The 16,044-nt window shown below is 38.0% G+C and overlaps 1 pseudogene; it reads left to right on the forward strand.

Annotated features, from left to right (window-relative positions):
- LOC114888054 overlaps positions 1 to 6,693 on the forward strand; it is a 62,495-nt pseudogene extending 55,802 nt beyond the window's left edge.
- Positions 6,694 to 16,044: the final 9,351 nt, after the last annotated feature.

Here is a 16,044-nt window from a genome sequence, read left to right on the forward strand (position 1 = left end):
ATTAGATTTAGACAGTTTGTTTTTCCCTGTCAGAAACATTGTGAATATGTTGTATATACATCTCTGTGTCCATCGGGATTACTTCTGTAGAATAAGGAACTAGAAGTAGAATGACCTGAGTGTGACATATTTTTAAGACTTTTGATACACATGGCCAAATTACCATCCAGAAATGCTATGCCAATTTGTAGTCACCCCAACAGTGGATGTGAAGCCTGCCTCTCACAAACACTGGCTTGTAGCACTTGTAAAAAAATGTAAAACTACAAAAATGAGTACCTCTCCATTTTCTATGCAAGTAGGATTACTCCAAATTTTATACCATTTTTCAGTTAATTTAGTATGAGCATTTTAGCAAGTCAGTAAATCTGCATCTCCTGCATCACTTTTTGTGATTGTTCAGTATTCCATTATATGAATATGCCACAGTTCACATAGCTTATCCTTTCTTGTATATAAGCTTTGTCCAGTTTTTCAGTTACAAATTGTACTCTGATATATATCCCTACCTATATCTCTGACTATTTCTTTTGGTTAAATTCTTAGAAAGAGAGTTGTTGGATCAAAAGGGTATAGACATTATTTAAAGGCTTTTTTTACAGAATCTTGGCTTAATCTGATAGGAGAATAACCACATTTTGTTTTATTTTGTATTCATTTGATTTCCTGGTGAGGTTTACTGGCTGTTTGTATTTGGCTATTTGGTTAATTACACTGTGCGTCCATTCTTCTGTAGTGAGAGTTTGTAGGGATTGTATCATATCCTGTCAGATCCGTATGTCTGACTTGCTATTTCTCTATGTCATGGGGGTGTTGAAAGACTCCAGTTACTTTAATGTGATGGTCCACACAACACTTAAAAAAAAGACTCATGATAGTTTCCTTTCATGTAATATTTTTTAATACCTGTGCTTTGGTGATGATCCTTTTTGTTTAAATGAGTAGGTTGTTCAGCCCCAGAACTACTAGAATTCATGTTCAGTTTTTCTGGGTTTTGTCTGACTTTTTATGGAGAGAGTTCTTGACTATCATACTTTCATCATAGGTTTTTAGTATGTATTCTCTATTCACACATCGTTTGAATTTGTTATTAGTATGTATTCTCTATTCACACATTGTTTAAATTTGTTATTATTTGTATCCTCTTAGACTTGTCTTTTTTGCTCTAAAACTAACAGTTATTACATTTCTTCTATTTTGTTTTCCCCTTTTAACTAGTTTCAAGTGTAATTTGGAGCTGAAGATCCTGATCAAAAGAATGCAGTGCATTTCTGAGCTCCACCAGGTTTTGATTGTGAGGTTTACATGCCACTGCCGCCCTTGCTAATTATGAACTGAGATTCATTTTGTGATGCTTTTTGCTCACAGGTTATATATACAGTTATTCTTCAGTTCTGTAATTGTAAAATATGTTGGATTATTTATTGGTACTAAAGCCAGGGTTATCATTGCACATCCAAGAAGAGGTTTTTAAATTGGATTATGCATTATGTGTGTGCGTATACGTTTCTTTTGTTTTTCCATACCCAGAATTACAAACCTGCCGTGACTTGTCTTGGGCAGGACTCTTCGACACGTGAGAAAATGAGAGTTGTCTATATGTTAAATCTGTAGAGTTAGCAAGTGACCTTTTGTCTTTCATCAAAAACACTTGACCTGCAGCAGTGTGGCCTCACCGGTGAAGGAGCAAAGGCTTTACTAAAGGCCCTTGAAACCAACAGAACTCTGCTCTTTCTGGATGTAAGAAAACATCCACTTGTTGGTATGTGGTCACTTTTTAAAAATTGATTAACACATAGCAAAACAAAAAGAATTTGTTCATGTATTGACAGTTTTTAAAACTTAATGTGTTTAACTTTCCTCATCGTATACAGTTGACCCTTGAACAACGTGGGGTTAGTGGTGCCGACCCCTACGCAGTTGAAAATCTGGGTATAAGTTTATAGTCAGTGGTTCCGCATCTGTGGATTCAACCAACCTTGGATCATGTAGGACAATAGTACATATTTATTGAAAAATATCCGTGTGTCAGTGGACCTGCAAGGTTTAAACCCATGTTGTTCAAGAGTCAACTGTACTTTTCTAGTGTTGCACTTATGTTTTTAGCAGGTAATTTACTAATTAAAGTGAGTTATACTTGTAAATTGTTCTTATCCCTACTCTGAACAGAGGTGGACCTAGATACTAAACCTGCTTCCACCAAGAGCATTATTTTTTTCTTGTGCAACCTCTGAATTCTTGCAAGGAGTACTTTATTCATTTGTCAGATTCACAAGTTATTTTTTTAATATCTTCTGTGTGCCAGATACGGGCTTAGGCACTAGGGATAAAGCAGTGAACCAGACACACAAAAGTCTTGCCCTCATGGAGCTTACATTCTAGTGAAGGAGTTCAGATAGAAATGAGTAAACAGATAAGTCATATAATTTTAGATAGTAGGAGGTCCAAAAATATCTTTATGTAAAGAGAGTGAGCGGGGGCAGGTAGGACTCCATTGGACAGGTTTGTCAGGGGACAGCTTCACTGGAGAAGTGGCATTTGAACGGAGACCTGAGTGAAGAGAGGAGCAAGCCATGGAAGAACTAGAATAAGCACATTCCAGGACAAGGAGCCCATGAGTATGCAGGCATGTAGGTGGGTGGAGTATTGAAGGAAAAGCAAGGAGGCCAACATGGCCAGAGTACTAAGTGAAGAAGATGTGGTATGACATGAGGTCAAGGAGCTAGCCAGGGGTCTGCTCTTGTAAAGTCTTGAAGGCCAGAGTAAAGATGTGGATTATTCTGTATGAGTAGAAGGTTTTGAAGTGGAAAAAGGCATGATCCAAATAGTATCTGAATAAGATGACCTGGTATAGAGAATAGACTTGGGGGGATAAAGAAGAGAAACAGGGAGACCAGTTAGGAGACTATCACAGGGGTCCAAATAAGAGATGTTTATGGCCTAGGTTAGGTTGGAACTTTGCAGCAAGTGAAAAGTGGTTGAATTCAGGTTGTGTTTTGAGGGTGTAGCTAACAAGGCTTGCCGATAGATTAGATGTGGGGTATGAAGGGAATAGTAACAAGGAGACAAGTCGTTGATGATTATGTGTGCAACTGGGTGGTATCACTTAGAAGAAGGGGGCTGATGGGAGGAGCAGCTTTTGAGGGAATATCAGGACTTTGGTTTGTTATCTTAGATGCCCTTTAGGTATCTAAGTGTCTGGACAGTGCTCAGACTGTACTTTATATCCAAAGGTATCTAAAGCCACTTTAGATGCAAAATGTTTAAAGTTGACCTTTGCTGCTGCCAAAATAGTAGCCACTGTGGGCAGTCTGCAAGATGGCATCTCAGGTTTCTGAGGAAGAAATTAGAATACACAAACGGGGAGATAAGTGTATAGTTACATAATGTAGATTTCATATTTGATTTTATGGGAAAAGCAATAATTAGTTGGCTTTTGGTTTTAAATGGCAGTAGCCACTCATTGGGAAATAATTACTCTAATTTCAATTTATTTTATTTTAAATCATTCTGTGATGAAAACAGTTATCAAAAAAGGTCTCCAGAATGGAAGGAGTGCCAAGTCAGAGGTATATAATATGTTTTAATTCTCTCGGAAGAATTACTCTTTAATGGCTTGTTTTTCTTTCCTTCTTAAAAGAAAATTATCAAGGTACTTTCTGCCATCTTAAAAGTAAGTTTTTAGTCAAATGAAATGGCTTTTCTGTTTTTGAAAATATTGTGTGATGCTTTAATTTAGCTTCCCAGAAATGCAGATTGAAGACCTTTTATTAACTTAAAATATCTTAATTTCCAATGAAGATCAAACCCTCCTAAATTACCTGTAACTTAAATGGCATATTTATCATTGCTTTCTCAGTGCCAGTAGATAACTTCTCCATCTGTGAAGGAAACATGCAAAGCTGCTAGGCAGAAAAAGAGAACTATAATTTTGGGAAGTGGTCGAAAAGGAAAAGCTACTATTAGAATTGGTAACTCTTTCTTTTTTTTAATGCTACTAGAACTTATACCCCTTATATATCTGGTGTACTAAAATTAAAACAGCCTTAATGGTTATTCCTTAACGGTTAATTATTTCCGTAACGGTTAGCTGTTAATATTATTTGTGTTTCTTATGGAACGCACCTAGGATGTTCCTGACACATAGTTTTTAATATGTATTAGATATTAATTTTAATATGATAAAGCTCGTGAAGTGACAAAATCCATATCCAGATATGAGGTCACCTTTTCTCCCTTTCTTGTGGGGTCCAGGCCTTAGGAAAGAGAGGGAAGCATGTGATGTGTCTAGTGACAACCCCAAAATCAAGTAGGCAGAGCCCTTGGCGCTTTACAGGTATGAATACATTTTTTTGTCATCACAACCCTGTGAACAGTGTTTTACAGCAGCGCAGACAGGTTAGGGTCAGGCGCAGCGGGGAAGTGGGATCAGGCAGGAAAAGAGCTTGGGGAGAGTCGGCGGGGAGGGCCGGTTCCAGGGCCTTTACTAAGGAAACAACAAAAATCACAGATGATAATGACTGTTTTTTTCCAAATGCAGGAATCAGTGGAAAAACTAGAAAGGATCATGTTCAGAATTGTGATCAGTTGTGTCTAAATATGTAAAAGTCAGTTACTTTCCCATTCTCCAGAAATAACACTAAAAAACAAGGAAAGATCCCATTTGCAATAGTCACAAAAATTAGTATATGTCTAGAAGTCAGTTCAGTGTTCACCTGAAAAAGTTAGTGCAAATGGGTAGAGGAAACATTTTAAACATATATGTTAACATTAATAAAATATAATGTTAACATATGATCTATTAACATATAAAGCCACAGGCAGAGGGAAAGACAGATTGGTGGAAGAGTCCAGAAACTGGTCCCTGTTTACTTGAGAATTGTATTTTAACTTAGACAATTTTACAGTCTAACTTGACTTTTTGTCTAATTGACTGATTGAAGCATTGATAATTCATTTAAACGGAAATTAGATATTTGCATCACAACATACACAAATTCTAGTCAGTTGAAAAGGTGCAAATGCAACTAAATGCAAGAAGCAAATATGAAATACAGGAGAGAATTTCTGTGTAAGTGCAGGGAGTACAGAAGCCTTCCTAAGTAAGCCATAAAACTCAGAAGCCATAAAGTAAAAGATATTTAATTACATGAAAATTTAAAACTTTTCTACAGTTCAAGACGTAAACAAAACAAAATGACAGACACAAAAGTTTGGTAGTGTATTAACATATAAAGGTTACTGTTGATATAGAGAAGAACCCACAAATAAATGAAAAAGGATAACCAAATTAGGCAGGGGCTGGTTTCTACCTGTATGAGCAAACAACTCAGAAGAAACACAGCTGGCTACTAGACAAATGAAGAGGGGCCAACTTCTTTAGGAAATGCAGATTAAAATCATGGGATTTTCTTCCCATCTGATGGGCAGAAATTCTAAAGACTGATAACATCTGGTGTAGACGAGGGAACAAGCACACTTTGCCTATGTTAAGTGTAATAAATGTGTTCAATTTTGGAGCAAGGTTTGCAGCGTCCATCAAAGTTCAAAACTCTCTTGCTCTTTGTCCAAAGACTTTTACTTCTAGGCACCTGCCCTCTGCCAGTACTCTGCCTTGCACAGAAGTGTGCATAAAATCAGGCACCCGCAAGTCCAATGAGGGATACTTATGTAATGGGGAAAATCTAGAGACAACCCGGATGTCTTTCAGGAGGGGTCTGATGAAGGAAATTAGGATCCATCCATGGTATGGAGTAACGTGTGTGTGGAGAACGGGGAAGCTCTGTGAGCAAACTGGGAATATGACCTGATATATCATCAGGTTAAAAGGAAAAAGAGCAGGTGTAGAAAAGGACATGTCTATTATTCCACTTAGAAACCCACAGTGCTTGTATTTGTAAATACTATATATGTATATATGTACATATGGAAACATGCATATATACACGTATACACATTTGTGTATCTGATCCTGAAAATGCACAAAACACTGTTAAGGGCAACCACCTCTATGGAAGGGAATAGATCTTTATATTTTTACTCTAGTTTTCCTAATCGTGTGCAAATTTAGAGTTAATATTTTATTTAAAAGTTAGGCAGTCAGGAGAGGCCTAGTGACTCCTTTGTGGGCTTCTCTCACCTCAGGCTGCACTTTTCGTGTCCTTCCTGTTTCTGGTTTGTCTTTTGGAGCAGACACCACTGAAATGAGCATCTTGTCATCGCTTGCCAACTGCCTGCAGTTTTCTTGCGCCCTCCTAACCCTCACCACCTTTGTGAGATGCTGTTTCGCGTTGAGGTGGTGCCTTTCCCCTCACACACAACCCTCTGGTACCTTGGGGAGTCCCGGGGTTTCTCAGTGGGCATTCTAGAATACTCATCCCAGAGATGCAGTGGGTTTTTCAGCCACAAACATTTGGGGAAAACTGTTCCTGTATGAATTATCCTCTTGGGAGTTCACAATTCACCGGAGCTCTTGAGACGCTCTAGGAAGTTGAGTCAAGAAACCTGTGTAGCCCTGTTAATTCAGGATTTCCTAAATTTCTAGGACTGACTGTGGCACTGCTTTTCCAGTCACAACCATCCTTATCAGCTTCCCTGATAGACTCCCTGGGGAACGCTGCTCAGACTCTGTCCTGGAAGCTTTGTAGTCCCAGGATTACCCGCTGCTTCCACGCCCACCCTGCCCCCTGCTAGCGCTCTGTCAGCCTGGCACCTTCTCCCTGCCCCCAACTCATTCAGGCCACAAGCCCTGCCCTTGCTCTGGGATTTAGTGATAACGCCTGGGAGCGGTGGCCCAGCACAGCCCACGGCAGTGCTCGGTGTGGCTCACAGGGTTTAAAACACACAATTTGAGCCCTTACTGGAACATGGGAAGATGATTTAAATCCAGATGTCTTATTTCATAATCCCCGTGTCTCTGAAAGTGGGAGAAACAGACTGGGAGGGCCACATGTTTCAAGCAAAAGGGAGACTGTTTCTCTGTTGAAGTAAAGAATGGACCCTCACAGTTAACAGGTAATGTAGGGAGTTTGTGCTGAGTCTGTCATGTTGGGCCTGTTATACTCATTTATATGACCGTTGGGTCCCTATTGGCCTTTGCATTTACTGCCCAAGCTTGAAACTCCCCAGTGTCCCTGTCTTGGTCACGAGCCCTAATTCTATTGACCTAGAAAGTTTTTTGTGGGAGCTTTCTAGCAGGCCTCTCCCCCAGTGTCCCCACCCTCCAGCCCCTATGTCCTAGTGCTTTTTCTAAAAGGCACAACTCCTTGTTGTGCAGACCTGATTGCTCCTCGTTGTTTCAAGATCCGATCGATCCAGTTCCCAGGAGAGCGTGTCCGCAGGGCCCTCTGCGGTCTGCAGTCCTGCCCCCAGCCAGGCACCCAGCACCCCAGGTGCTGCAGAGAACTTGCTGGTGTCCCCCGTGCCTTGGCAGAGACAGCTCTCTGCCAGATGCCATTCCTTTGTCTCCCCCTGTCCTGACCCCTCCCACCTCCCTTCGTCTGAAACCATCAATCTTCCCTCAGGCAGAGGTACTTGCTCAGCTCTGTGCTTCCACAGTGCTTGTCCTGTGGAATTTGAATTCCCTCCACAGCCGTCTTGCTAGGTTGGGAGCAGCCAATTCCCCTTCACCTTTTTCTTCCTTCCCTCGGCCCCACAGCAGGGACACTCTCGGGCACCGTGCAAATTTAATCTTCAATTTCTATTTGTTATGACACTGTTGATGTGATGATACTATCTACGTTCACAGTAGGTTGGATAAATGTGCGGGGGATGACTGTAAATACAGATTCTTTGTAAATCCAGGTTCCTAATTCTTCCCCCTTTTAATATTTTTCCCCTTAAATCATGTGTCCTTTTTGCTGCTCCAGCTCTATGATTGGACTGTCACCTGGGGAGCCTGAGGCAGCACACTATCAAAGAGGGTAGACACTAAATTTTTATTTATTTTATTTATTTATTTATTCATTCATTTATTTTGCGTTACGCGGGCCTCTCACTATTGTGGCCTCTCGCATTGCGGAGCACAGGCTTTGGACACGCAGGCTCAGCGGCCATGGCTCACGGGCCCAGCCGCTCCGCGGCATGTGGGATCTTCCCAGACCAGGGCACGAACCCGTGTTCCCTGCATCGGCAGGCGGACTCTCAACCACTGCGCCACCAGGGAAGCCTGACACTAAATTTTTGATGTAAATGTCAACCAGAATATCTAGTAGCTGTGCAAAGGAGGCCCAGAATTCAGTCTCAAAGCCTATTACCAGATACTTGGTTTCCCTGCTTACGTCTCTTCTGTCTGTCAACGTGCACTTGACTCCTATTAACCTTAACAGGAATTATGTGTGTGCCTTGAGGGGCGAGCCTGACTTTTAATGGGGGCTTCCTCACACTGCTTTTCTTTGCTGTTTACTTTTTTTTTGCGGTACGCAGGCCTCTCACTGTTGTGGCCTCTCCCATTGCGGAGCACAGGCCACGGACGCGAAGGCTCAGTAGCCATGGCTCACGGGCCCAGCCGCTCCACGGCATGTGGGATCTTCCCGGACCGGGGCACGAACCCGTGTCCCCTGCATTGGTAGGCGGACTCTCAACCACTGCGCCACTAGGGAAGCCCTTTGCTGTTTACTTTTAATGAATCCCACCCTTTAGAAGTGGAAGAATAAGACAGGATGTGTTTGAGAAAATGGAGAGAGTTATTACATATTTTCCTTGTTATCCAGAATAGCATGTCAGCTCTTCTTCTGTTTGTCTCCTTTGGTTGTCAGTGGAAGATAATTTTGGCTTGCTCACTTTCCAAATCAGAAACTGAAGTCAAATACTAACGTATCCTAGATGAAACTTGACTCATTCATTTTTTTTTTTTTGTGGTACGCAGAAGAGCAAAACAATAAATCCTGATAACATAGAAAAAATAGATAATAAAGATGTGAGCAGAACTTAATAAAACAGAAAAAAGTATAAAATTGAGGTGATTTAGTAAGTCAAAAGAATATTCTTTGAAAATATTTTAAAAACACACTTTGATTAAGTAAAACAAAAACATAAGTAAATAATATACAGAAAGAATCAGGACAATGTTATAGTAGAGAATATATGAAATGCCAGTAAATTTGAACATTTATGTAAAGTGGACAATTTCCTAGCTCCTAAAGTTTACCAAAACTGACACAAGAGGAAATTTGTAGCTGGAGTTCTTTCACCAGTAAAGGAATTAAGTCAATAGTTTACAATCTTTCACCAAGAAAATACCAGACCCACCCAGATCATTTGGGAGGTGAATTCTATCAAACTTCTATTAAACAGATAACATCAATATTAATAAAGAAAAACTTCTAGAGAGTAGCAAAGGAAGAATGCTCCTTTATTCATCTTATGAAGTCTATATAATCCTAATACTGAAAATAGATTAAGACTGTGAGGAAAAAGAAATTTACAGGTCAAATTTACTTGTAAATATAAAAGCAAAAATTTTAAACTATGATATTAGCTACCCAAGTTCACTAGAGTAAGAAAAAGCATGAGCAAGTTAGGTCATCCAATGAATGAAAAGGTAGTTTAATGCCAAGAATATATATCAATAGATTGAAAACACCACATTTTCTTTCTTTCATCTGTCTCTTTAAAAAATTGATAAATACTTATATTGATCTCTCTTGTACTAGGCACTGTGCTAAGTCACTTACATATTTACTCCTTTAAACCTTCTATCATCCCTGGGGAAAACTTCTATTTTCCTTCCATTTCTTAGCTAAGACTCTAACCCCCAGGAAAGTGAAGCAACATTTGTAAGTTTTTGTGGATGGTCAGTGATGGGACCAGTACAGGAACATCCAAAGTCTGTGCTTGGAAACAGTGCCCCATGTTGACACTCACATTACAGATGAAAGGAAAGGAACCATGCACTTACCATATCGATTAAATCTCACATTACAGGTTAAAGGAAAGGAACCATGCACTTACATTATAGATTAATACCCACATAACAGGTTAAAGGAAAAAGAAACATGTGCTTCTCTCAAAAGTTGTAAAGAAAGCATATCCATTTCTAAATATATTTCCCAATTTCTTTTGCTTGTTTTCTGACCTTTGTAGTGCATTCTGCCATGAGGAAAATTTTAATTCTTATATAATTAAATGTATCCTTTTTTTCTTTGAATCTTAGTAAGGTGTGCCTCATGAATAATTTATTTCAAGTCTACCAGGTTTCTGATACTTTTACAGTTTCATTATTTTTTTACTTTTAACTAGTTGCTGTATCTAGAATTTAGTAATGATAGCCATATTTTCCCACTTTTGTTGAATAAGTTTTGCTACTGACCCAAAATGTCCATTTTATTTTAATCTCAAATCCCTTATGCTCTTGCATCTAATTTTAAGATGTTTCCTATCCCACTGGTTGTTTTGTCTATCTGAAACAAAATGCTACTTTAATTATAATGTAATTATAATATAATAAATGTAATTAGTAAACATAATACCATATATAATAAATAGCATAATATAAAATAACAAAATATAATTTACCATATAACAAGGTCAAAAGGGAACAAAACTATACAATCACTTGAAATATCCCCCAAAGATATTTTATAAAATTCAATATTCATTTCTAATTTAAATGAAATAGTAAAATAGGGATTGATGAATGCTTCCATAGTAAGACGAAATTATATATCTAAAAGAGAAAGAGGTAAATGATAAACTTTAGTAACACTGGCAATAAATACAGGACAAGATGAAGATGCCTGATATAATCTTAAAGAAAAAGTATTATGTAACATTGTCTTTGCAGCACTGATGGGTTCAGTGAAAAGAGAAACTCATAGAAAAGAGTATCTCGTTCTTCCTAATGTCTGTACACTTGTCCATTGCATGAACATAACAGCTTATTTAACCAATATGTTACTGATCTGCATCTGGATTTCTAGGTTTTCATGGAATTTTATTATGCACAATTGTTACAAACTCTAGGACTTCCTCTTATGTTTATATCTTTTGAAAGAAACAATATCTCCACAGATGATTTATCTGTGCTGGCTGCTAGCTGACTTTGGGTACTTCTCAGTTCTTCCTTTTACCTTCCTAGTCAATATGAAAATGGAAGAGAAGAAGGTCTCCTGTTTAGAGACGGTAAAAATAGATCTTGGTGATAAAGTCTTGTTGGTAAAAGCTAAAAGTATCAACCCAGAACAAATGTTTTTCCAGCTGTAAATATGTGTGATTCCCTTGGCTTGATTCAGTAGAGGATGTAATAAGACAAGACTGTAGAATCTGCCATCGAAGTGCTTCCAGTAAGATGAGCTAAGTCAAGTATGGTGGCATATCTAATTCAAGACAAAATATAATGTCTCCTTTTCTCTCCTAGCAAAACTTGGTGGAGTGAATGTAGAAGTCACTGTATGCTTTTAATTAAAGGAACACAATAAATCTTGTATTGGAAGGTGAGTATTCTGGTCTCTTTGCAGAGATGAATTGGAAATTGTCTAGAAGAAGGAAAATAAGGTTAACCAAAGTTAAACTCATAAATAATTGAGCATTAATTAAATATCTGTGGTCTATGTTTCTCTTTGATCATAATTTCTCACAATTTATAGACCTCTTTGATACTTGATTAATCCTTGTCAAAGATGCAGTTAACAATGATTATTACTGTGTATTAGGTTTTGCCTGGGCCCTGAAGAAACTATCCTAAATTACCAGCTATGATTGTCACTTGATTTCCTCACAGAGAACAATCAGAACTCCTTGTCTTAAGTGGCTTGGAATGTGAAACTAGTTAGTCTCTTAGATATTATTAGAGGACCCCACAGAGCCCATTGGTGAAAGTTTGGAAAACATTGGGCTTCTTAAAATTAATTCTTGTAGTGTGTTACGAAAGATGACTGAACCAAAAGGATAACAGTGTTTCTGGTTCTGTTGTTAGCGTTCTCCATGGAAACATCACGGAAACTTCTGGACTCAATTTCCTTCCCCATGTGTGAATGTCACTGAAAATATCCAACTCCATTCTATCCCCATATAACTTCAGAAACTAAGCAAAATGAAGACTCAAAATTCATTTCAAATAATGAAATGAAGATATAATGTAGAATGGAATTGGGAAAATGTCTGGTTTAAATTCTGGAAAGTACCAGCTATACAATTCTGGATAAGTTGCTTAATGTTGCTTAGTCTAATTTGATGCCCATCTCACAGGATGTTATGATGATTTATTTAATATCTTTGTATAACATACAGTGTTATGTAATTTCTTCTTGTTTTTCTTGAGTAAATTCATATCCTTAAGCAACTCACTGTAAACAGTAGTTACTTACTTAAATTACTCTTATCTTCTATTATCAGCTGAATTGTGTCCTACTCAAGTTAATATGTGGAAGTCTTAACCCCCAATACCTCGTAATATGGCTGTATTTGGAGATAAGGCCCTTAAATAGGTAATTGAGGTCAAATGAGGTCACATGGGTGGGCTCTAATCCAATATGACTGGTGTCCTTATAAAAAGAAAATATTAGGACACAGACATGCACAGAGAGAAGACCATGTGAAGACCAAAGGGAAACATGGCTTCTGCAAACCAAGAAGAGATACCTCAGAAGAAATCAATCCTGTTGACACCTTGTCTCAGATTTCTAGCCTCTAGACCTGTGAGTGAGTAAATTTCTGTTGTTTAACCTCTTCAGTCTCTGGTACTTTGTCATGGCAGCTCTAGGAAACTAATACAACTTTTTATGGCCTCCTTGTCTCAAGTTGAAAGTTCAATATTTGGCATCATAGCTAGGAAACAAAAATATCATCTAGATTCCTGTTGTAGTCTTTTTTCCCCATTCTCATTGCTAGTAATTTCCATATTTGGTTTTGTTTTCTGTATCTTGTAAACAGAGCGTTACGCTCATTTCTAGTCTTACTGCTAATATACAATAAATGTGCAGATACCGAATAGATTTTGGAGAAGCGCAACATATAGTTGGTACATGTGTGTATGTGTGTGTATTCATATAGTTTATACTTTTTCTCTATTTTCTTCCTTTGGTGTGAGCTAAGATTCTCTGCTTTTGTGACTAGTACTCCTGAATATTAATCCCTGAATTTAATTCACCAAAAATTGTCCAAAAAAATAATAATATGGGGAAAGAGAGAGTGATAGAGGGAGAAGAACAAACAATCAGGCAAGGGCAGTACTGTGAATTATTAGGTTCTTATTAATAAGATTATGTTAGTCTAGAGGAAATGACTGTAAATATCATCAGTGAGCCCAGTTGGTCTTTACTGACTGCTAGACACATCCCTGAGTTCTGTTCTTAGTCTCCAACTGTATGATTACTACTGTCTGGAAGTATTATTTGGACAACTAAAGTCACTTAATGGAAAAGGAATATGTCTTTAGAGAATCAACAGTAATTTTTCTATCTGATTAAAAAGCAATGTTGACTGTCTGGAAACCTCAGTCATATTTGTAAGCAGGAAAGCATTGGCTATTAAAAGTGGATGATGTAAAGAAATGAGCAGAAACTTTGGCAATAGGTATACCTGGATTTAATTCTCACTTCTACCACTTGGCAGCTCGATAGCCTTAGGCAAGTTTCATACCTCCCTGAAATTCACTTAATTCAGTCTGTAAAATGGCATAATAACTTATAGCATCCTTTTAGGAATTTTAAATCAGTTATTGAAATAAAAGTACACAATATATAGACAAGTATGGATTCCTCAATAGGTGTTTGACCTTTCATTTCTCCATTATCCCACCCCCATCAAATAAAGAAAAATACTTTTTAAAATTTACGAATATTTCATTTTTCTAAAGTTAAAGCCATAAAAATAAAAATAATCAAATGGCCTACTATCATACCATTAGAAGAACAAAAAAATAGGTGTTCATGAGAGTTCTAAATTACAATACAAGTTTTCATTAGGCACCTGTTTATGTATGCTATTCTGCTCTTTGCAATAAATAATTAAATTTAAAAGACTTAATTCCTCACTTTTAAGACTTTATTAGTTTACAAATTACATATTGACCTATGCTAAATTTTATACCAACCCATGCTAATGAATTCAGTACAGAAAACAAAAAAAACACTGCAGTCAAGCAAACTACACACACACACACACACATACACACACATATATATTACTTAAATGCATTTATATCCTACCGTGTCTCATAAAGCAGTGTGGTAACTCACCGGAATACAGACAATCAAATATAATGGCAAAAGCACTTAATATAAACAGGGCCAAGGAAACATAGACAGAAGATGAAGAAAAGATGAGGGAAATGTGAACAGGAGGAAGTGTAATTAATCGAGTTGTATGTTTTGACCTTAAGATTCTCTGTGTGGGGACTTCCCTGGTGGCACAGTGGTTGGGAATCTGCCTGCCAGTGCAGGGGACATGGATTTGAGCCCTGGTCCGGGAAGATCCCACATGCCACGGAGCAGCTAAGCCCATGTGCCACAACTACTGAGCCTGTGCTCTAGGGCCCATGAGCCACAACTACTGAAGCCTGCGTGCCACAACTACTGAAGCCCCAGCACCTAGAGCCCATGCTCCGCAACAAGAGAAGGCACAGCAATGAGGAGCCCGCACACCACAACGAAGAGTAGCCCCCGCTCACCCCAACTAGAGAAAGCCCGTGTGCAGCAACAAAGACTCAACACAGCCAAAAATAAATAATAAATAAATTTATTTTAAAAAAAAGATTCTCTGTGGATAAAACAACATGTAAATAATTGGTTACAAAGCCACATTATTTGAAGATGTCAGACTGCACATTACAGTCTGACACAAAAGGACAGTACAGGAAAACTATTCAAAGATAAAGATTTTTAAATCTTTAGAGCAAGTATAATGAGCTCGACACACATTTCAGCACTCCACATGTTAATCACATGTTCAAAGTATGTCTCAAAGTCATTGGAAATAGTTTCTGTCTCTGTCCCTGATATGTAAAACTGATCTGTGATGTGTAAAACTCAGGAGATATCGATATCCACTTTTTGGCAACTGAACAGGAAACAAAGTTGTTTTGCAGTGATAATAAAGAATGAAGTAAATGCAAAAGGATACAAAAGACAAAGTACTGAGGGAATGTATTAACAAAAGGGATCAAACTAAATTCTGGTGACCTGGGGCCTACGATTGTACACACTGCATGGAAATACCCCAGCCTAAATACTGGCATAGGAGGAAGGGTACTGCGAAGCCCATCACAGTATAATCCTTTTAAATGTCCCTTTCAAGGTTGGCTCCATTCAACACTGAGTATAGGAAATCTTCCCATCAGGCAGAAACGCTGGCTACCCAATGATTGACCAAGAAATTAACACACTAATGAATAAATGATGCTAATTTATTTCTATCCCTGACAACGGGAAACAGCATACACTCTGTGTCAATGGTATGTCCTCTTTCCCACTTTTCTAAATGGTAAAATATGTTTATCCCTTCATTGCTTTATATCATGTGTGGCAGGCATGATGGGAAATGGCTGCCAATGGTTCTGTTATTGATTTCTACCTTCATTTCACTGTGGCTAAAGAAGATACTTTGTATGATTTCAATTTCTTAAAAATGTATTGGTACTTGTATTGTGGCCTAACATATGGTCTTTCCTGGAGAATGTTCCATGTGTACTTGAGAAAAATGTGTATTCTGCTGTTGTTGAGTGGAGTGATCTATGTATGGCTGTTAGGTTTGGTTGGTTAAATGTGTTATTCAGTCCCCCTACCTCTCTACTGATCCTCTGTCTAGATGTGTTATCCATTATTGAAAGCAAGGTATTGATCTCCAACTATTATTTTAGAACTATATATTTCTTCCTTCAATTCTGTCATGTTTGCTTCACATATTTCAGGGTTGTTTGGTACATATATGTTTATAGTTGTTATATCTTCTTGATAGATTGAACTTGTTATCAACATATAGTGACCTTCTTTTCCTCTTGTGATAGTTTTTGATTTAAAGTTTATTTTGTGTGATATTAAAGTAGCCATCCCAGATCTATCTTCCTTCCTTCCTTCCTTCCTTCCTTCCTTCCTTCCTTCCTTCCTT

Source organism: Monodon monoceros, unplaced genomic scaffold (genome assembly GCF_005190385.1).
Source record: "Monodon monoceros isolate NGI ecotype Baffin Bay Population unplaced genomic scaffold, NGI_Narwhal_1 Super_Scaffold_8, whole genome shotgun sequence".
Lineage (NCBI taxonomy): Eukaryota > Metazoa > Chordata > Mammalia > Artiodactyla > Monodontidae > Monodon > Monodon monoceros.